We start from the raw sequence: 22908 nt of genomic DNA on the forward strand, positions 1-22908 counted from the left end.
TTTTGACATTGTTTTTTCTTACTTTAATGTTCAGCACAAAGGTATTTATTTGTATAACATAGCATTAGTCTAGAAACGAAAGCACTTCATTAAAGCATGGTACAAAATTAAAGAATTTTCAAAATGCGAAGTTGAAGTCCTTTTGTTTAAAACAGATTTGAATAAAGAAAGAAAGAAACATAGTATACAAATTTCCGTGTCTAACCATCGAAGTACAAACAGCGTTTTAAAAAATTACTCGTCCGAAATCCCGCCCCGTTTTGTACTTGTGAAGCTATATGGTCTTTGATTGTGTTACTTATTTTGGGAAGCTTTATTTATTGTGGGTTCTTGGTATAATTTTAAAGTATCGAAAAATGAAATAATTGCTTTTAAGAAACCTTGAGTAATGATGCTCCCCCTCCCGACTATGAGAAATAGGTTCTTCCTATTATTCGCCTACTAAAGGACAACGCTCCTTTGCTCATTTCGTTCGGTCTTTGCTGGTTAAATGGGAACACTCTGTCTTTATCTAAATGGTATATATATTATGTGGGTGTTTGTGCATTTCTCTATTTTGAAAATAATGTTTTACAATATTTATTTTTACATCAAGAGGCAAAAAAAAAAAAAAAAAAAAAGAAGAAGAAGAATCATCCAGGTAGAACGCTCTCAACCGCCGTGTCCTGGTATGCAAATGATCGACAATTTTATACAACGTGTGGAAGTCTTTAGTTTACTCAGTTAATCGAACTGGAATTTCACGCCATGGGGAGAATTCCTTCACTTTCTCTTTCTTTCTTTCTTTTTTTTTTTTTTTTTTTTTTTTGTGGGTTTTTTTTTTTTTTTTTTTGAAAGTTAAGGATTGTTTCATTTTCCTCTCTAGCTCTTAAGAAGTTTTTTTTTAATTATTTTTCTACTTATATAATCAATAACAAACCGTTTTCATTATTTTTCTTAAAGACATTTTTTTTAATTTATCGAAATGCCGCCCCTTTGGCTGTTGCGTCCCTGGCAAGAGATACTCCTACTAACCCCTCGGTACGCCACGGACTCATAACTCAGAAATGGGAGCACTGATCTCTATAATTATCATAGCTATGTAATCAGCAGTGATGTAATACTGGAAACTCAGCATATTTATCCGAACCAAACAAATCTCCGGATCAAATGAAATACATAATAGATCAAGAATCAAACTCAAGATCATGCCCGAAAAAGTTCATTCTAATTATAGATCTTGCTCAACAATGAGTAGTTCGATCCAGAACAAGATTTCAATCGCTAATCTGCGTCTACAACGTAGACTATAAGAGTCTACAACAGATCGATTTAACCTAATGAACATTTCAAAGAAAACATAGAGATTATTATTCATAGTTGTGTTTGTAAAACAAAGTCATGATGAAAGATAGTTCATACCCTGAACGTCTCTTTGTTCTAAACCGATTTAATGCAAGTTAATGATCCCACAGAAATGTTCCGACAGCAAAGTTGGAATGCTTCGGTAATGATCTTGATTTCAGAAGTGATTAAGGAAGCAACAGTTGGTTATGATTTACGAAGATTATTGTAGGTAGCTTCTAAACTTTAATGGCGAAAACAATCAACAACACCGAGCTGGTTTCTCAATTCTTATTGTTTTTATATATTTCGAAAGGAAAGAGGTAATCACACCTAAGTGTATGCTAGCACAAATATGTTAGCAAATTATTCAACAAATTACCTGATGCTTATCGTGAGAATAGTTAACATTGATGCTAAAATTAAGAGTAATACGGAAGTAATGGGTGATTTCATCTGGTAGTAGGTTTTTACTTAAATGCACTCATATGTATAAAATGTTTCGTTATTTTCGTGCAGTTTCTAAAAGTAGTTAGCAAATAAAATAGGCTTTGGCAGCGAAAATTGTTTGAACGTCGATACGTGCTTCAGAGTTACAATGAACTCTCTCATTAACACGTGACATTACAGTTCTGCAAGAAAAAAAATTATACAGATATAATGAGTTATTTTGTCCATTGGTCTACTTTTACTAAAATGCGTTCGCAGGTATAACATGTTTGTTTACTTTTGCTCAGGCTCTAAAAGTAGTTTAACAAAGAAAAAGATTTTTGCAACGAAAATGGGATCTACGTCTTTACGTGCTTCAGAGTCACAATGAACTCTTTTTTCTTTGTACGTGACCTTGGAGTTGTTCAAAAAAAAAAAAGAGAAGGGAAGTAATACATAGGTAATAAGTCATTTCGTAAAGCAATATATTTTTACTAAAAGGGACCCATAGGTGTAAAATATGTGGTTACTTTTGACTTTAGAGCAGGCTCTAAAAGTAGTTAACAAATAAAACAGATTTTTGCAACGAAAATAGTATCTACGTCTTTACCCGCTTCAGAGTCACAATGAACTCTTTTTCCTTTGTACGTGACCTTGGAGTAGTTCAAAAAAAAAAGAGAGAATTGAAGTAATACATAGGTAATAAGTCATTTGGTAAAGTAATATATTTTTACTGAAAGGGACCCATAGGTATAAAATATATGGTTACTTTTGACTTTAGAGCAGTCTCTAAGTAGTTAACAAATAAAATGGATTTTTGCAACGAAAATAGTATCTGCATTTTTACCTGCTTCAGAGTCACAATGAACTCCTTCCTTAGTACGTTATCTTGGAGTTATGCAAAAGGGGGTGGGGGTAATAGAGAGGTAAGAGATATTTCATCCATTAATGAATTTTTACTAAAATACTCACAGAAAGAATATGTTTTACTTTTGAACAGGCTCTAAACTTATTTAACAAATATTTAAAAAAAAAATTGCCAAGGAAAATTGCATCTTTTTTTGAACGTACTTCAGAGTTACAATTAAATCTTTCCTTAACACGTAACCTTGAAGTCATGAAAAAAAAAAAAAAAAAAGAGAAGCTAAGCAAAGTCATTACATCAATTACCTATTCTAAAATATTTCTTGCTAAAATACACTCATAAACTCATAAATAGAAAATCATTACTTCTGCGCAAGCTCTAATTTGTTAAATCATATAGATTTTCACTTAATGAGGCATTAACGTGTTTCAGGGTTACAATGAACTCTTTCTTTAGTACATGACCTTGGAGCTACACAAGAAATAAAGAAAAGAAGTTTTGTGATAACTTTGCTTTTATAATTGAGGCAGTGAGAAGCAAAGGGATGTAAGTGGACATTTTCAAGTTTTGAGTAAAACGCGTTTAAAGATAACATCCTAGGTAGGCTTTCACTGATGTTTTTCTAAATCATGCTGTACAGCAGCAACTACCAGGGCTACTAACACCATCTCTAGTCCCAAGACAGAGGAGAGGTTCACCTACCATGTGTACTGGTTATCACCAAATCTTTAATTTTGCCGCTTTCATCCCTTTGCTTCTCACGGCCTCAATTTATCTTCATTTCCGCAAACACTCCTTGTGACTCTAAATCGCGTGTATGACATTTTCATCGCGAAATTTGTCATAATTTGTTGTGTTTCAAGGCTGTTTAAAAATTTAAAAGATCAGAAAATAGAAGTTAATTTATTAAACAAGTTTTTAAATAAATTTTTCGGAGATTCATACTTTTTTTCCACATTCCCACATTTTTAATGCACTAGAACGCTTTTCAAATAGTTAAATGCATATTTATAACTGATAATGTCTCTCTGAAAGATGACTTGAAAACTTTTCCTTTTTGGAGGGATATTTAATTTATAAACAAGATATTTTGAAGTATTAGTGTAATATTTTATCGACAAAAGAGTAAGTCTGAAATTAAAGATTCTTAAACAAAATTGATCCTAGCTTGGTGTGTAATGAACCAAAATCACAACAAACGCTGCAAGATTACATTGCATGCACAATGTACATAATTCTTAAAATAATTTTTAACATGTTGACAGAGCTTTAGAAAAACTAAAATCCCACACAAGTAAAAAAGGAAGCAAAGTTACAAATAAAATTTCAAAGTTCTATTATTTACTAATAATAAAGCTGAAAGTCTCTCTGTCCGGATCTCTGTCTGTCAGGATCTCTGTGACGCGCATAGCGCCTAGACCGTTTGGCCGATTTTCATGAAAATTGGTACAAAGTTAGTTTGTAGCATGGGGGAGTTCACCTCGAAGCGATTCTTCAAAAATTCGATGTAGTTATTTTTCTACTCCAATATTAAGAACAAAATTATAATAAGATGGACGAGTAAATTACGAAATTATCATTACGTGGAACCGTAACATGGGCACAAGCCAATTGGCCAGATACGAAATTATCATAACGTGGAACCGTAACATGGGTACAAGCCAATAGGCGAGAAAATTCACCATACATTATTTGTAAATATACAGGCGAATCAAAAGACCTTTTAATTTTTCTATTACGGGCAAAGCCGTACGGGTACCACTAGTAATAAATAAAGTCTGAAAAAAGTTGACAAAAATTTAAACGAAGCCATACGTAATTTTACAAGAAGATATTAGAGATGGAAGATAGAAAAACGAAGTTACGAATAGTTAAAATACTTTCTATTCGAAAGTGATAATCGAAAACAAAAGTAACTAAAATACAGGGTTGCAAAGTTATACAAAATTTTTGGTGATATTTAATAACTAAAAAAAAAAAGTAAACGGAAAACAAAACGAAGTAAAACGTAATTTTACAAAAAGATATTAAAGATATATATATACCTGCATTTTCTAGCGAAAAAACCAGTACGAAGTCACGGATAATTAAATTACTTTACATCTGAAAGTGCAAAACCGAAAACAAAAGCAAGTAACTAAAATACAGTGTTACAAACTTATACTGAATTTTTGGTGAAATTGCGCATTTACAAAATCGGATTTTCGTGAACAACGCAGTGGAATTCCGAAAAAGCTGGGGAATAAAAATTAGGACTCTTCTGCTTATTTATCGTTCTGATTTCAATTCAGTTCGTAGAAAAACCTTCAGAATCCGCGAGGTCAGAAACTGCGTGCTCTGTTGATGTAATACTCAAGCCATCAATAAAGCTTTTGAGAGTTTTATGTGTCTTTTCTAGCCACGATTATTTTCGCTCATGCGACCAAAAAGACTGAACTGCATACCATGCAAAGATAAGTGTAATATGTACCGCAACATGTTTTCGAAATCCTTGACCAATTGTGCACTGTGCAGGGTGCGACAGTGAATCAAGGGATTTTTAAATCGTTATCGAGAACCATTTATTAGATTTATTGACTTGAGCAGATGATCCAAAATTAAAAGTAAATTAATGCAGTTTCTTACGAACTTTAATCCTCAAGATTGCCGCCATTTTACGCTCTTCTAATAGAGACATCTATTTCGCTGTGGGCAGGTAAACGGCAGCATCTGCAGAAATGAGTTTACGACACATTTGAAGAAACGCCTTTTGGATTCAATACGAACAGGGAAAAGTTGGATTTTGGCTTTTTTTTCGCGTTTTTTTTCTTCTGCAGAAACCAAATAAGATAGCTAGTACAATAAAACTAACGTACAACAGATGACAAAAGTGCAAAAAAAAAAAAAAAAACAAATTGCAGTTACTGCCCCTTACTTGCCCACGTCATCAATGCTTTCCGCAAAATTCCTGTGGAAGTTCATTTCTCAATTCAGTTTTTCAATTTCCGAATCGTGTGTGCAGTTAGAATATGACAAAAGTGGCCCTTTTTTTTATCTAATAGCTCCATCCCTAAAAAAGGGGGGGCTGAAAGATCAAGAGTCAAGAGATCATCCAATATCCTGGTATGTATACCAGTGCAGTTCTTGCGAAGGATGTTATGTAAAAGCCATATTCTCGATTGAGATTTATAAGAGATTTAACAAAAAAAAAAAAAAAAAAAAAGAAAAAAGAAAAAATTAACACTACTTTCTTGCATTACCATAAAATTATATAAAAAAAACGAGAAACTGGATTTCATTGCGTGTAAAAGGGGGACTTAAATGAAAAAAGGAGGGGGGGGGGGAATAGACAAGATGTTGTAAGTCAAAGTAATTGTTAGTAAAAGTAAAAGGATTGAAAAAAATATTGAAAGTTAATCAGATAGCATCTCGTCCCCCTGTTCTCCCAAATGACTTTTAAGTAATCAACCGATTTTGCTTTTTTTTAAAGATCTCTCCACTGGACCAATTCAGTATACAGCTTTTTTTTTTTTTTTTAATTATTTTTTTTTTCCAAAACTGAGCTGTCTTTATTCCCATTACTTACACTCACGTCCAGCTTGTCCCTATTTATAAATCCATTTAAGCTGGCTATTCCCATAAGCTCTCGAATAGTGGCGAAAAGAGGGAAATTACTCTCCTCCTTTCTTTGTAAAATACGCAACGCATCCAAATTTAAATTGTTGATTTGAATGCTAATCTGTTACGACAGTCAAATTATGAAAACAAAACAAAAAAAAAAAATTAAATTGCATACTTCTCTTATTAAAATTATTTCTCGCGTTAGAAGGTTTTTTATCTGCTCACTAATTCAAATATTTTAACGTACCGAATGAAGAAACCTTTGTTTTCTCTCTTCCTCTCTCTCTCTTTCACCCCCCCCCCCCCCACACACACTGCCATTTTCCATGGAACTATAACTTTTGACTCAAATCCTTGACTATCTCCTGCTTGAGTAGAAAGCCGCCGTATGAAAAGCTTCCCAGCAGACCACCTCTTTTGCAGAAACCCTAATAACGATTTTTGAACAAGAAAACCAAATCAAACCCTTCTTTGTTAGAAGCCAATTTAAGAACCCGTCTCTTTGTTTGCGCTGAGGATCAGAAAAGCCTCTTAACCAGCACTTTGCACAAAAGGGGAGATCCGAACAAAGTAGAAAGGTCCCAGACAGGTGGGTATATTACCTGGATTGCTTGGGGCAAGATGAAAACGTTAATGATATAGCCGCTGTGGTACAGAAGAAAAAAAAAAATCGTTCTTTTGCCCTTGGTACCGATGCGCTTGGATAGTGACCACCTATGCCACTGAGACCAAGAAATCAATCTTAATAAATATGCCCAGCCCGTGTTTTGAGGATTAACAATGGTTCTGTCTGAAACTAGACTTTCGCAAACTGCAAACGTGGTTGCGATCTGCATTATTTATTTTGGGTAAATAAATTTTCAGAGTTTTTTTGCCCATTTTTAAGAAATATCGATTTTTGAACTAGATAATTTTTGAGCTAATAATAAATTGAAAATAAAAAATAATGATTGGTGCAATTGTGAGAAATTTCTGCGAGGTGTAGATTTTTTGTAGAATGTGATTCAGAATGTATGTGAAGTGTTTGATTTTTTAACATAATAAAAAAAATAATTAAAGTTAATTTAAAGTTATACAACTTTTAAAGAGACTTTTTCCTTTATTCGTCTTGAATCCTGTAAAAGAACTTTAAATCTTACTTTTATTTTATTATTTTTATTATTATTTTTGGTCTAACAGAGAGGTATAGACGGATTAGGGGTTTTGTGACTGCACAGAAAAGTTAAATTTACTATAGTCAGTTCATACTTTTGCTTATTAAACTTGCACTCCTTCCTTTCATTCAGTTATTCATTATCTTTTACTTGATTGGAATTTTTACACTTTTTTTTAAAGTATTTTGTTTACTCTGTTTTCATCTACATAATTATTATTTTTCCACTTGAATTTTCACTTATGGACCTAGTTCTACTGTCGCATACTGAAGGTGGAGTTGGATACAAAAAGGCAATGCGTATGATTTAAAATCAGGGCTGCGGAGTCGGACTGATTTTGGTGAAGGAGTCAGAGTATAAAATTTCAGGAGTCGGAGTCGGTCATTTCCCTCCGACTCCGCAGTCAATAATGATTGGTGCAAAGCAGTGGCACATACAGGATTTTTTCAAAGGGAGAATCGAAAGTCTTCCATTTTTATTTCATACTCCAGCACGTATCCAAACATATTATCTTAATTTTGTCGATTATCAGGAACAAAAAACATTTTTAAAAAATTATGAATAATTACTTAGAATTAGTTAATAAAGTAAATTTATAAAAACTAATGCTTGATTAAAACCCAAGAAAGCACATTAATGAAAGTATTTAATTTTCTCATCAATTAAAAATAAAACCAAGCGATATAAAATCACCATTATAGATAATAAATTATGTTCATATACAATTCGATTTTGCAGGGGTAGACAGAGAGAAAATAAATTTTATTTTTTTGATTTATAAAATTATTTTACGTTCTAAATACATAGGATCAATCAATCAAAAAAAACTCAAGGCGGGATGGAAGGGGTTTAAAACCCCCTTGGACCCAACCCTTGTGTGCGTCACTCTGCAAAGACTTCCACTGACTCACATTTACAGCTTTGGAAATCATAGATTGTGAGAAAATCACTGATACGTCAATTAATACAACCAGACAAAGGACGAAAGTTCGTAGTTGTAAAACTTGTCGATGAAGATTTACGAAAAATATTCTATGAAATATTCATTTATTTCCAACCATTCATGACATTGAACTCGACCTTGGCCTGGATGAGAAAAGATGCATCATTAGTCGCATTAGCAGGATTGAGAAAAGAAAGAAAATATTGCTAAAGAAAATATAATCTTGATGAAAAATTCAGCTTCAAATGAAACGGACATCACTCTCACTGAAACCTTCTTGCCTCACATATTTTTTTCTCTGATGTGGTGCAGTTTAGTCATACAATAATAATAATAATAATAATAATGATAATTTTATTTTTTCATGAATATCACATAAAAATAGATTAATGGTGTAATAAAATGATCTTCGGTTAAGTTGTCGTATGATGCATGTGTTTTCAACTACCTAAAAAAATTCTAGGCACTGGAAAAAAAAAACAGTAATAATCCAACAAATTCTTTGTCTTTCTGACAGGTTCAAAATATCACCAAATTTTACGATGTTTGGCAATTTTTGCCAGTTATGGCGCCATACCTGAAACCAGCTTGGCTATATCTTGTCATTTTTTGCCAACCCCATAAACACCATGTTAAAGCTGTTGCACAGAGAGACAATCCACTTACAGGAAAAGTTCTAGGAACTAAGATAATTTTGAAAAACCATCGGTATGAACGCCAAATGTAGCACATAAAAACATAAGACTAACAAATATTTGCAAATTTATGCATCCGAAACGCTGTTTAGTTATACACGAGAAAATGCACTTCATGCAACTTTACTAATTCCCGAGTGCCTAATGAAGTTTCATGGTGAAATTGGTTGCTTTTCATTTTGTTCATCTTCCTAAAATTTCAATTTTAAATTATTCCATATTTTAAATATATTTATTATTTTCAGTTCAGAAAAAAAAAAAAACGTTTACCACTGGCAAACGTCATATTTATTTTTATGTTCGTTTTTGGTTGGGTCTACAGGATTTGATCTGGGTCGATATCAAGATTGAAATCCAGGGATGGCAGGTTTTTGATACACGAAAGTTCTCGACTATTTTAACTATGGTTGAGTTGTCATGTAAAAAAACCTCTAATTTTATAATTATTGTAATAGCGAAACTAGTTTTATTGGCAGCAGCAACAATGCATGCATTAAGAAGATGATTAATGCAACAATAAAATAAATAAATAAATATATATATATATATATATATATATATATATATATATATATATATATATATATATATATATATATATATATATTAAATTAACCTAAATTGACCTAAGTCTCTCTCTATTAAAATGGAATTACCCAACAGTCAATTCTTCGCAATAAATATCCTAGTTGTTGTAAATACATGCAAAGCAACAATGAAACAATTTCATCTTGAGCAGGGATGATAACCTATTTATACCAGTAAATAACTATCAGTTCAGCTGCTTGCCATGCGTGAAAAGTTACCTAGGTGACAGTTCTTCGATAAGCTGATATATTTACAAGAAAGGGTTGACATTTACCAGGGAAGGAAATGAAATAAGGGTTTCCTCCTGATGATAAACGATGGACGGCATTTAGGGCATCCAAGGTATCAGAATCACCCAGGAAGCTATGAATATTTAAACGTGGCTAACTGAATTTATGCGTGAAATCTATACTAATATTAAAAAGAAAGAGGGCGGATTTTTGTATGTTTATATGTTAGAGATAATCTCTGGAACCATTGCAGCTATTTGAAAAATTCTTTCACTATGTGAAAGGTGCATTCTTACGAATGACATAGGTTATATGTACTTATACTAATTTTTTAAACCAATAGTTTGTCTTCGCTACCAGTTTAGGTTTCGTACTGATCTATTCTTATGTACGTAAACACTAGGAGCTGATTGCATTTGGGTTTTCCTGAAAAATAGTTAAAGTTTGTAATTGAACTGAATGCTATGGAATAGAACCAAGTAAAAAAAAAAATTCGGTGGCGGTATAAAAAAGGCAAAATGTATGCATGTATTTGAGGCTTCAGATGATAAGTTATACAGTCATTCTATTAGCCTTGGACATTGCGAACCAGTTAGAATCTCAGAATGTTAATGCATCAAAATTTATTCAAATGAGTTATAACCGGGAATTCGCTTCGAGCAAATTAATTTTTAAATTCAAGTCGTGCAGATAGATGATATTAATCCGTAATTCTAAAAGTTGTAATTTTGCATGCATTTCGGGCTACACTTTCAGGTGTTTCATCTATACTGATATTATAAAGATAGATGGTTCATTTTAGATGTTTTTATGTTCCTGGTAAAAAAAAAAAAACTTCTTTGTATGAAATGAAAAAATTTGCACAATGACATCTATACTAATATTATAAAGAGGGAGAACGGTTTTTGTATTTTTTTATATGTTCCGGACAATATTGATACATGATTGCAACCTATTGAATAAGCACGTTTCCAATCACGCAACCAAATTAGTAACCCTTCAGCGATTCGTTATGATACCAGAGTGCAAATTAATGTTTATCGGCATACCGGTGGAAGTAAAAAAGGTTTAATAAATTTAACTAAAATCAACTGAGGGTGTGTGCTCATTTGTTTTTGTTTTTTTAATTTGCAGCAATTTTACTTAGTGGTCGAAAAACTGACCACTCCAGATTTAAACTACATACTTTGAATGTCTCCCTTCAGAAAGACTCCGTACGTTTCATAAGAAAAAAATGGGCCATTTGAATAGCTTCTTCAAAAGGTCTGCCCCATAATGTATTACGGATATTCGATGAGCCACTGTTTGAATATAAAAGCCGAGTTTTCTTAAAGAACTGAAAAATTAAGACAACATTGAGGGAGGTGTCACCTTCGTATTTGCCCCCCCCCCCCAGTGACTCTTACCAAACTATTCCTGTGACTCCCTTGATAAACGCGTGCAGATCTACATTAAGCCTACTCAAAGCAGGGGCGGATCTAGAGGGGGGGCCATGAGGGCCATGGCCCCTCCCAAAGCCTTGTGGTTGTAGGAATTTTTTTAAGGGGAAAAAAAAGAAAAGAATATTATGAGAAGATAACAAAATTTAACACATGTATTTTATTGAAAAAGAAGTATAGGTCTTAATTTCGAGATAAATTATATCCCTGTCCTCAAAACAAAACTTTTATTTCCAAAATTTTTCTCCATCTTTTATATCATTTCTTGATTCCAACTACAGACACTTGGACGATCTTTAAATGCTGCGTTTCTCAGAGTATACCTATTGTTCTTAAGACCAAAGAGAGCATAAATTTTATTTTTTATGGCTTTAATTTCGAAACTAGGAGGAGACCCCCCTTTTCCCACGCCCTTTCACAAATGATTTGATATTTAGCAAAAAATTGCATTTTAAGTCTTTTATTTGGAAAAATGTCTACGGAAACTATAGCTTATCCAGTCCTTATCACTTAACTTGCTTTAAGGCAACCTAAATGAATTTTTTTGGGACTTCAATTACAAACGAGTTTTGATAGGACCCCCCTCCCTCCCTAGTTTATATCATGATGAGAAAGGAGATTTTTTGGAGGAGCTCACGAATCTTACATCCCTTTCTAAAATATGTATAAATGTAGTTAAAAATCGAATGTTTACAGCCTCGAAGGCAAAATATTTCCAGGAAGGAAGGATTCTAAGCACCTTCACACTTAATTTAATGTATGCAAGCATTACCTAAAGGTGCATTTTTAGGCTGGACAGCTGAAGAGCTAGAAGAGCACCCCTCCTCTTCTAACTTCTCAATGTATAATGAAAGAATATTTTGGTTTCTAAGCTTTATTTTTAAAAAGTATTTTGGGGCCAGCGCCCGAAACCCGACCTTTCTCCGTACATCATTAAAAATGGACAAAATGCGTTTTTAGTTTCCGAATTTTCAAAAATTACTTGGACATTTAAACCTTGAAACTTTTTTGAGGGAGATTCCTAAATACACCCCCTCACTTAATGTCTCTACCCCGAAAATTGAGTTTTTAAAACTTCATTTTAATAAAATTTCTGGTAGTTATCAGGGCCCAAATTCCCAATAGGCAGAGCAGACAGCTATCTAGGGCGGCAAACTTTCCAGGGGAGGCAAATTTGCTATTATAAAACACATTTTTTGAATTAAATTGTTATACTTGAAAGTAAAATATTAGCACTTTTTCATTTTCCACAGAGACAATTTTTTCTTGTAATTTAATAATGATTACTTTCACACATCTTATGAAATCAAATGTTTTTCATTAATTGTATTTGCAGAATAAAAATTTTTTTTGGGAGAACATTGTGATGATTTCATCGGGGCGCCTCAGGATGTGAAACGCCATCATTTCCTCATAAGTTTGACAGTTTGAATCTGGGGAACACTTTTTTAGATTTTTTTTAAGTCAAGGATATTTTGCTTCTTTTAGGGGGGGGGGAGGGACGGCAGATTTCAAATTTGCCTAGGAGTGGTATGGAGCTAAATTCGGTCGGAAAAGTTTGTTCAAAAAATTTCGGATGGCCCCTCCCAAAACAATCGGCTGGATCCGCCACTGACTCAAAGTCGTCTCTTTTTAGGAACACTGTACGATCTCTGTATCTTAAGAACACTTTTAGGAGCCCATATTTTCATTCTATTACAATTAAAGGCGGCATTCCAATAATTTCGATGCGAAACTTTAATTTGTCTTATGTCTGCAATAGAACTGGGTCCCAAGTAAAATCAATTTGGAATAATGGTATATATATATGGGACTAATATGATTTACCGTATTATTCTTACTGGACCAGCAGCAGGTCAGTCAGAAATGTTTTTCGAAATCCCATGGTCTTTGCACATTTCCATTTCTAAAATAAATAATTGCAATTTCCAATGAAAATTTCTTATGCCATCACCATCATCAAAACTAAAAGTCAAACGTACAACGTTACATATGGGAAGATTATATTGTTCACGGGGAAGTAAAGGTTGGTCTCTTGATTAGAAAATGAAGTGAATCAATTTCTTTCCAAACCTCATAAAAACGAAACAATAGGCGTATGTATGCCTCGATACCATTATATTTTAAAACCAAAAAATCTGCATAATATTTATTTAAGACATAATTTTTCAACTCGAACAAGTTCAGGACGGGCCACTAGTGAGTTTTAATAAAAAGCGGAACTTCTTTTATGCGGTGTTCGTTAATCTGGATCTACGGATACTCCAGCTGCCAACTACCGAATGCTCTTTGACAAGAAATAGCCATCCTTTAAAATGACCTTCGTTAAAACAAAATTTCTCTTAGCATCTTATTGAAGGATTCTACTGACTGGTAGTTAAAGAAGGCTTTGTAACATATACTGAAAGATGATGATAATTTCACAAATGTACTCAAATTTATTCAAAGTCGGTCGGTTCTCAAATGCGCCCCGAATCTGTTTTCAAATTTGTTTCCAAGCTAAAATTTAACAAATATCCTGAGCAGTACACTTTAGAATCAGATTCGGAGCGTATTTCAGAACACTTTCCTTTTTGAAGGAGCACATTCGGAGCATATTTTACGGCACATTCAGGCTACTGGAACACTTTTTATGAAAACACACATTTTCCAAAAATGGTCGAAATAGACTCAGCACGCCTCAAAACGTTCGAATCCTTCAAAATTCGGAATTTGAAAATTTTCCCGAGTCCAATACTTTCTTCTATATATTAGATATAGAAGAAAGTAAAAATTATGAAAAAGAAATTATTTACTTCTTCCATGTGATAAAAATGCAATAAAATTATAAAAAAGCAATTAAGAATGAACAAATACAACCTCAATAATAAAGGGAAAACCATTCTCAGGAATGAATAGAGTACATTCACAAAAATGCTGATTGTTAAAAGTACATGTTTTAAAATGCAGCGGTCATTGCAAAATATTATATTTCGTTTTTATCTTAGAATGTGGCAATAGTTTATGGTTGCGCAAAAGTATCATAACATGTTTTAACTGAAAATCAAGAAATTTCAATAAAAATATCGTGAAACATTTTCGACTTGGAATAGTCTCTAGAGATGAAAGAATTATTTTAAAGCTTATTATTTATTAGGAAAAAAGGTTATATTTAATTCACAGATAAAAAATTCGAGTATCCTTTATGCCTATTTTCTATCATTGAAAAACCATTGTATATTCGGAGTTCATCTAAAATATTAACACTTGTCAGAATAAATTATCCATTTTTATAAGGAATCAGTTAAAAAAATCAAAGAGAATAACAAATCATAGACTAAATTATTAAAATGTTAGGCAAATATTCCAAATTTACATCTGCCTTTACATGATATTGATGTACTCAAATATTTCTAGTGAAAAGTTCATAACTAAACCCTTAACCTAGACGTAAATAAATTAAGATATGACTTTATTTTCCCTATTAAAAATTTTAAATTATCTGAAAATACATAAATATATTGGTCACAACTGCAAAACATATAGATATTATTTCTTATATGTATACTGATTCTTCAAAAGTTAATAATTTGGAATTTTTTTAAGATTTGCACAAGCTAGAATTGTTGTAGAATAATTATGATCAAAATTATTTTTATTAATTTTAAGAAATTTTGAAAATATTTTAACGCATTAGACAATTTCTTATTATTTTGAATTTCATTGGAAAATTTCAGGACGGTTCAGTTCGATTACAGCTTAGTTCCCGTCAAAAATAAATAAAGAAATAAACAAGAATCCGTTATGAACACAAAATTAGCAAACATAACCTTTTGATGAGTTTGAAAATATTTGCATACTTGCAATAAAGTAGTTCAACTGATATTCATTTCGAAGTTTTCTGAACAAATGCTTATGATTCCAAGACACGATGAAAATGTCTGAGCAGAAGTATACAACCAGATTCGTAACCAGCTCAATCTATTACACCCAATTGGAAGAAGTTTATTCATTAAAATATTGTGAAATTTTTTTTATACACTAAACTCAATTATCTCACATCATTTTTAAACGAAGGTCAATTGTGCTAGTATTTTTTTTTAAATCAAAACTAGAAATTAAGAATTTGATAATTCTACATAATAATGTGACGATGTCTTTTGATGATTTTAAACTACTCGTAAACATTTTGAAGATTTGGTTTAAATTCGAGCAGCTGATCATTCATCATACAACGTACAACTAGTGGCGGATCCACAGGGGGTAGGGGCGATTGGGGCGATCCGGGAAAAGGTCACCAAACTCTCTCCTCCCCCCCCCCAAAAAAAAAAACACATAAAAAAAATCGCCTACAGCTGTATTTTTACGACTTTAGTTCCAAAAATTTTCCAGGGAGAATCCCTCAACCCCTTTCTCTCCAATGTCATTGAAGATCGTCAACATTTTGAATTTTTGGAGCTTTAATTTAGAAAAAATCGCCAGAATGGAAAACTTTTTCGCCGTTAATAAGGGCATTTTGAAGCAGTTACGCTTCAATTCCGAAAAAATTCCGGGGAGAGCCCTCGATCTCGAGTCCTTCCCCTAACATCAATAAAGACCCTCTAACAAAACGTTTTTGAAGCTTCAATACTGAAAAGTTGAGGGATTACTCCTGAACCCATCCCTTCCCTTAACGCTATTAAAAATAACTAACCATCGCATTTCAAGGCTCCAATTTCGAACGATTTCTAAATAGAAAGTTTCAAACCCCGTTCCTTCCCCTTACGTCATAAAAGATGGCTTGCAACTGCGTTTTCAGGACTACAATTTCAAAAAATTTCCGGAGAGGAGCCCCCATGTCCTTTTTTCTTCAACATTCAACATCATTCAAAGATCGTCAAAAACAACGTTTCTGAAATTCTAAATGGAAAAGTTTCTGGAAAAAAGTTCTGAAACTCTTGTCTTATGCTGCGTTATCAAAGATGGCCTACAATTTCGTTTTTAAGACGTCAATTCCAAAATATTTTTCGGGGGAAAGCCCCCTGATTTTTAGCATTACTGAAGATATCTAAAACTGCACTTTTGAAGCTCTAATATCAAAAAACGATTGGGTACAATTCCTGAATCTCATCCTTTTCCTTCAATATAAAAAAAAAGATAGCAAACACTTGTGTTTTCTAAAATATACCCTTAAATTTCAAAAAAAATATTCCAGAGAGGAACTTCTAAATCTCCCTTCCTATTATTAACCACCAAATATTATAAAAATGCGTTCCTGACAAAAACAATTCGGGGGAGAACCTGCAAACACTCCTACTTATATGCGCTAATATTAAACAACTCAATAAACAAACAAATCCATAACCATCTTCAAATTTTATTTAAAATGCAATTTTAGTGTTTCATTATGTTCGGTACCGTACCTTTCTTTCTGCAACCTTTCTTTTATAAGGAAAAAAGTTCAATTGAGGCCCTGAATGGCTACTGAAAACACTTCACAAGTCCTCAAACGAATAAAAAGTTGAAGGGTTTAATTTAGATAATATATGCAGAATATTAGTAGAATTTGTTTTTTTTTTTTTTCAATTTTTTATTCTTGTGTGTGTGTGTGTATGATACTCCAAACACATAACTTTCATTCAAACTCTTTGAACATTACACATTATTCAAAAAAAAAAAAAAAAAAAAATGGGAAAAAACATGCTTCAGTTCTTAATTTTTTTTCTAAATTTTATTTTCATCAGTCCCCCCCCCCCCCCATTAAATTACTCAATCGCCCCTCCCATTAGGATCATCTGAATCCGCCATTGCGTACAACCAAGAAAATTGCAATTTTAAAATCAACATTTTCAAAATATTTCAACATGTTAAACTCAGTGTTGTTTAGTTTCCTCAGTTAATACCGCTGATTATTTCATTTTATTAATGTTATTGCTATCGTTATGCGGTTGATACTTTAATTGAGTGAAAACATCTTCGTGATTGAAATGAAAATAGACGAAAAAAAATATTCCATTTATTTATTTATTGTAAAGTTCACACACAAAAAGTATAAGAAAAGTTGTTTAATAAAGTCACACATAAGAATAGTCGCAGAATAAATGGCTTTATGTTAGGTATTTATTTTTTGCAAAGTCGGCACATAAAAATTGTAAGAAAATTGTTTTCCGCTCATAAAAAAAAAGCCGCAAAATAAATGATTTTATTTCATTCTTCATTCGTTTAGTTTTGTAAAACACAAAAAATGTAACAAAAGTTGTTTTGTAATGCCGTACATCAATAAATGTCGCAGAATGAAGGATTTTATTTCATTCATTTTTTTGACAGTTGGCCCATAAAAATTGCAAAAAAAAAAAAAAAAAAGAAAGTTTTGCAAAGCTGCGTATAAAAATATTCGCAGAATAAATGATTTTATTTATTTTTATTTTTGAAAATTCGACTCTAACAAAATGTAATAAAAAATGATTGTTTTGGAATGCCGCATTAATAAATAGCGCAAAATAAATAATTTTATTCAATCAACTTATTTTTTGTAAAGTCCACGATTCATTTCAAGTTGCTCAAAACAAATAAATAAATAAACAAAAGAAAAAGCTTTGATTTAAAATGTCATAAATGGTAAAATTTCATACTTTCAAAATATGTATATGTCTTATTTCTGACATTTATATTTAATAACGTAAATTATTCTAATGCAGAGACACATAAAAAAAAAAAAATGCTGTTTTCCCCGTCTAAATCCGTGCATTAAAAACAAACGATAGAAATCTTTGACATTCGTCGCATGCAAATATAATTTATTTACATGATTCAAAAACCCTCATAACACAAAAAAGAAGAAAATGCAAATGAAAGCAAGTCTCAGTTTATATTAAAAGAAGATGAAAAATTAATTTCTGCACTTACCGAAAGATAAAAGTTGTCAGATCGATGTATCCTATGAAATCAGTCAAATATGAAGCAGAGACCTGAATGTCAAATAAATGCTTCGAAAGCTGAAAATAATAAATCGCGTCTAATTTTCAGAAACGCATTCTACAGGTGTGCTGTGCGTCGAACGTCGGCTTGTTCAATAACGCGGGGATACTCTAGTAGCCGACTCTCCGATGACCTCACCAACCACGTGACAAAAAGGCGGGGTGACGCGGGGAAGGTAGAAAATCGAAATGTTAAGCATAAAGGCCGGCATTTTTACCCAAATGTCTTTGAGTTCGTTCTTAGGTGATAAGAGGCTGACGGCAGGGACGATTCGAACTTAAATTTTTAGGAAGGCGGACATCATCAATTTGCGGAATGATGATAATTTTGCCGAATAGAACTCAAAATTTCGCCGAATTCAGGTAATTTTGCCGAATCGCCACTCGCCAGCCGAAACCTCGCCGAATATGGAAATCTTTGAAAGTCACAGTGACCTCTCGTGACCTCCCCATCGGGCGCACCTGGCTGACGATCGAGAAATTCCCCCATTTCTTAAAAAAAAAAAAAAAAAAAAACTCATTAAGGGTTTTTTTTTCTTTCTTCCTTTTTTTTTTTTTTTTGCACGACAATTATTTTACGTGGCCTCAAAGCAAAAATTTATGTGAGTTGTAAAAAGCAAATGGTACATTAATAATGTTACTGAATTAATAGTCAATGATATTTTTCACGTCTTTGGCCTCTACTCCACAATCGCATTTCGCATAAATGAAAATTTGGAGTAGTGAAAAATGAGGGGAATTTTTTTTTTTCATTTGAATGATTTAAATCGTTTATATTCAAAATGCCAAGAACTCTAAACGTTAAAAATCAAAATAATTCCCATCCCTTCTTTTCCTATACTATCTTCCATTTAGTCTTCAGAAAAGCAGTAGGTAAAAAGAATTAACACTTTTAAGTTCTTCTGTCAAACTTTTTTAACTTCATAAAAGATTTCATTGTTTGGTATCTTATTTAAAGAAAGCGAAGCCTGTTTTTGCATTAAAACAGTGCAATCCCAAATAGGTTTTGACACGCGTTACAGTTAAATGAGGGTCGAGAAGGGTCAAATCGGGAAGCACTTCGTAGTAGGAGAAAATAAAATTACGCAGTAAAGAGAATACCAGAGATTCGAAAATAAACCTTATCATGTTTATAAACGGAGTATGTTCGAAATTGATTTGCTGATAAAACTTTTTGCAATATTGTCTTGCGTCTTTTTATAAATCCAAAAAATATTTTTTCAGTGTTACGAAAATTTGATTGCAATATTGATGTCTTATGTAAGATGAAATTTTGACGGAACTTTTTCATAAACTCAGTAGAAACCTTCACTAGTAAATGCTGCTCATCAATGATTTTCTTCATTAATTGATTTGTTGTTTTAATATACTAATTAATTATTTTTTTCAAGCATGTTTTTATTTATTTATTTTGCACCTTTTACCTCACTCTTCCCCCCCTCCATGCAAGTGTTGTTTTACAAATTTAGGGAAAAGAAATTCGAAAAGAGGAAAAAGGATGTTTCAGATAAATAAATAATTAAGCAAATTTTTTCAAAACAGCAATCGTCGACTGTAAAAACTTTAATTTATCAGAAACAGATTCCAAGCTTTCTATTATTAATTACTAGCTGATCCAGCAAACGCTGTTCTGCCATATAAATATTTTCTAATGAATATTTTGGTTGCTAATTAAAAAATAATGAGTGTATTATTCGTTTGTGGGGATGAGATATTAAGAGGAATGGAGTGCTTTAGACGATGATCACCGATTAAAAAAAATAAATAAATAAATAAAAAAAAAAAACACCTACCATTCATTTTCTCAATACAGTAATACACACACACACAAATAAATAAAATTTTTGTGTCGTTCAAAATTTGGCACGCACTGCTTTGTGATACAAAACAAATGTAGAAAAAAATGTCAGAATGACGCGACACTCCGGCAAAACGTCGAAAAACTTTCAATCATTTAAAAAATTTTTGCTGCCATCTTCTGTTTGTCTACCAATAAAATGTTTGAAATTAATTTAAGCAAGGTTGTAAGCAATAATTTTCAACAACATGTTTTACAATGATTTTCAACAATTGTTTTTACTAAGATTTTCAACAACAGTTTTTACAATGAATTTCAACAATGGTTCTTACAATGATTTTTTTTAATGATCTGGATAGGGACACTGATTGCCTAACGGTATGAAATATACTTTACGACCTATTCTCATAATTACAAAATACACGTAAAAAGTTTTAGAAAAATCGGTTGAGCCGTTTTGTAGGAGTTCAAACACTAACACCGTGACAGGAGACTTTTATATATTAGATTGTAATTTTAAAGCTTCCATAAATCTTGGCTATGCATTGATTGAAGTCAAGATTTCTTTCCTCATGCAAGCTTCCAAAGAAATATTAAACTGTGTCTCCTTAAAATAATTGAAAAATCTGCCTTTGAGGGGACTTCAAAATCTCGCTAGTATAAAACAAATACTGTACAAATAAACAACTGAGCGTCAATAAACAATTAACTATAGCAGTCAATAAAATATGTCACTCATCACTCATCACTTTGCTTTCAAATAGTTTAAACTAGTAAACAAATTTAACTGCATATGCATATAAATGTTTACATTACATATTTAAACACTCGTACATGCGCCCGGAAAATGTTTGGATTAAAAAGGTTTCTGTGAAAGAATAACTGGCATTCTCTATTTCATAACTCCCAATTTTAGCGCTTGATTATCATTTTGAAATGTTATCCTCCTTTAGTAGCTGATGCTAACTTATTTTTATTTTATCGCGTTATTAGACTTAAGTACAAAAATAAACAAAAGCGCAACATCAAATTATACGATATTATGTGACAAATGAGCGTTTGAAGATCATTCGGATCGCCTTGTTTGGGAGAATTATTTTTACATGCACTCATAATTAAGCAAACTGAAACCGTTAGACGAATTTACAAAATATTCCGAGATGGTTTTGTAACTAAATCACGTCGAAACTGAAACGTTTGAGCAAAAACAGAAGGTTATGTTTTAGTTGAAGCTCTTCTAAATAAACTATTTAGATAAACCACTACTTTACCACCTTTTAACTTGTTGTTTTTATCACAAGTGATAAAGTTCAGCAAGTTTGCTGAACAGTATCATAACAGCAAGAAATAGGTAAATCAGGTCTTGAAAATAGGTTTTTGAAAATAGGTTAGACAGCCTGGGGGTCTTTATGAACCCCCAGGCTGTCTAAAATATGTGAAGGGGTACCTGAGACCCTGAGAGGAGCTGCACGATAGGCAGGGAAAGAAAATATTGCATCTTGCTTCAAATTAACTTTCCCCCTTAAGTGTTTAACATTGAACAACTGTTAAGGTTTTCTTCTTCTTCTTTTTTTTGGTGTAAGATAAAATTTGGTTTAAAGTTTTAACATTTCCTTTTTTTCTACTAAAAAATTTACAAATATTTCTTGTAAGATTTAACGCCGAACATAGGCCATTTTCCTCATGAAAAATTGTAGCCATCAACCCGTCACCTCCCCCATTGTGTCCTGCAAATGTGAGATAACTTCTAAAGAAATTTTTGACCATGGAAAAAAAAGGGCAGTTGATGTGCCCAATTTCTGCAAGTAATGAATCTTTCAAAACACAGAAATGTTTTACGCTAAAATTCAGTAACCTTCTTGGTATTATTATGGAATATTGCTAAAAATTTTAGTATTCTCCCCGGTTAAAGCCGATCATATCTCTGGAAAACCTTCAAAGAAAACCATAAGCAGATTTATTATAACAGCTTAGCTCCTTCCTGCCTTTGCATGAAAAATCCAAGTGCATTACCCAATTCTAGTAAGACTACAGAATCCAGAGGCTTATTCGCTCTCAAGGGGAGCTTCGTCAATCTGGACGGGCAGTACACGGGCTGAAGCCGATACATTTATTAAATACGCTTAGTTAATCTTTATACTGGTAGCTAAAAATATTTCAACAACAGTGAGCTGCATTCGTGCAGCAATTAACAATTCAGGAAACTTTTTGACAAAGATACTTGATTTTCTCAGGAAGTGATAAAAACCTGCGAAATCCCGAAACGTTCTACGGAAATAATCAGTTACGTTACGGAATTTTTTTGCAGTGCAGGTTAGCAAAGTAGTATGGCCATAAAAATGTGAGTTTCGTTTTCGATTCAGTGCATTTCAAATTGATTGTTACAAAAGGAAAAAAAAGTTTTGGAAATGCCTTTTTTGCAACCGGGAAAACATAAAATTTACTAAAACTTTTGTTTTTTCCCTGAAATGCATGAGTAACGCGTTGTGTAGCACATGAGAAAGAAAGATATGAAGGTTCCCACGTATGGGAAGTTTATGTTTGAAATCAGTGGCGAATTTACGGGCTTGGAGCCCCGTCACCAAGCAGTGTTGGTCGTCCACCCATCTCTCAGAACTATGTAAAACATTTACCATGTGCATTTTTCAATCCTCTTGACCCCCGAGTGGCCATAATTGAGAAATGGTAAATCTGCAACTGATTGAAATGTGTGAGAAAGTATTTTGAATATAGCAAAGATTTCTCAATAAATAAAATTTAGCTTTTTTTTTTTTTAATAACGCCTCGGTTGATATGAAATCACTGCTAAAATGATCATCTTGTTACTAAAGTTTAGTTCAGGGTTTAATTATGTTAAAACTTTCTTGCGTAATATGAGCATTAAAACGCAAGCATTGGTAAAAACGAAC

General features: G+C 32.6%; 1 protein-coding gene across 1 annotated transcript in view; it reads right to left on the reverse strand.

Moving 5' to 3' along the window:
* Nucleotides 1-18289, reverse strand: part of LOC129227441 (excitatory amino acid transporter 3-like) — a 105080-nt gene extending 86791 nt beyond the window's left edge. Inside the window, exon 1 of the mRNA XM_054861999.1 lies at nt 18131-18289. The gene's annotated coding sequence lies outside the window, so the exon portion shown is untranslated. The remainder of the gene's footprint in view (nt 1-18130) is intronic.
* Between the last annotated feature and the right edge of the window lie 4619 nt (nt 18290-22908).

This window comes from Uloborus diversus, chromosome 8, assembly GCF_026930045.1.
Source record: "Uloborus diversus isolate 005 chromosome 8, Udiv.v.3.1, whole genome shotgun sequence".
Classification (NCBI taxonomy): domain Eukaryota; kingdom Metazoa; phylum Arthropoda; class Arachnida; order Araneae; family Uloboridae; genus Uloborus; species Uloborus diversus.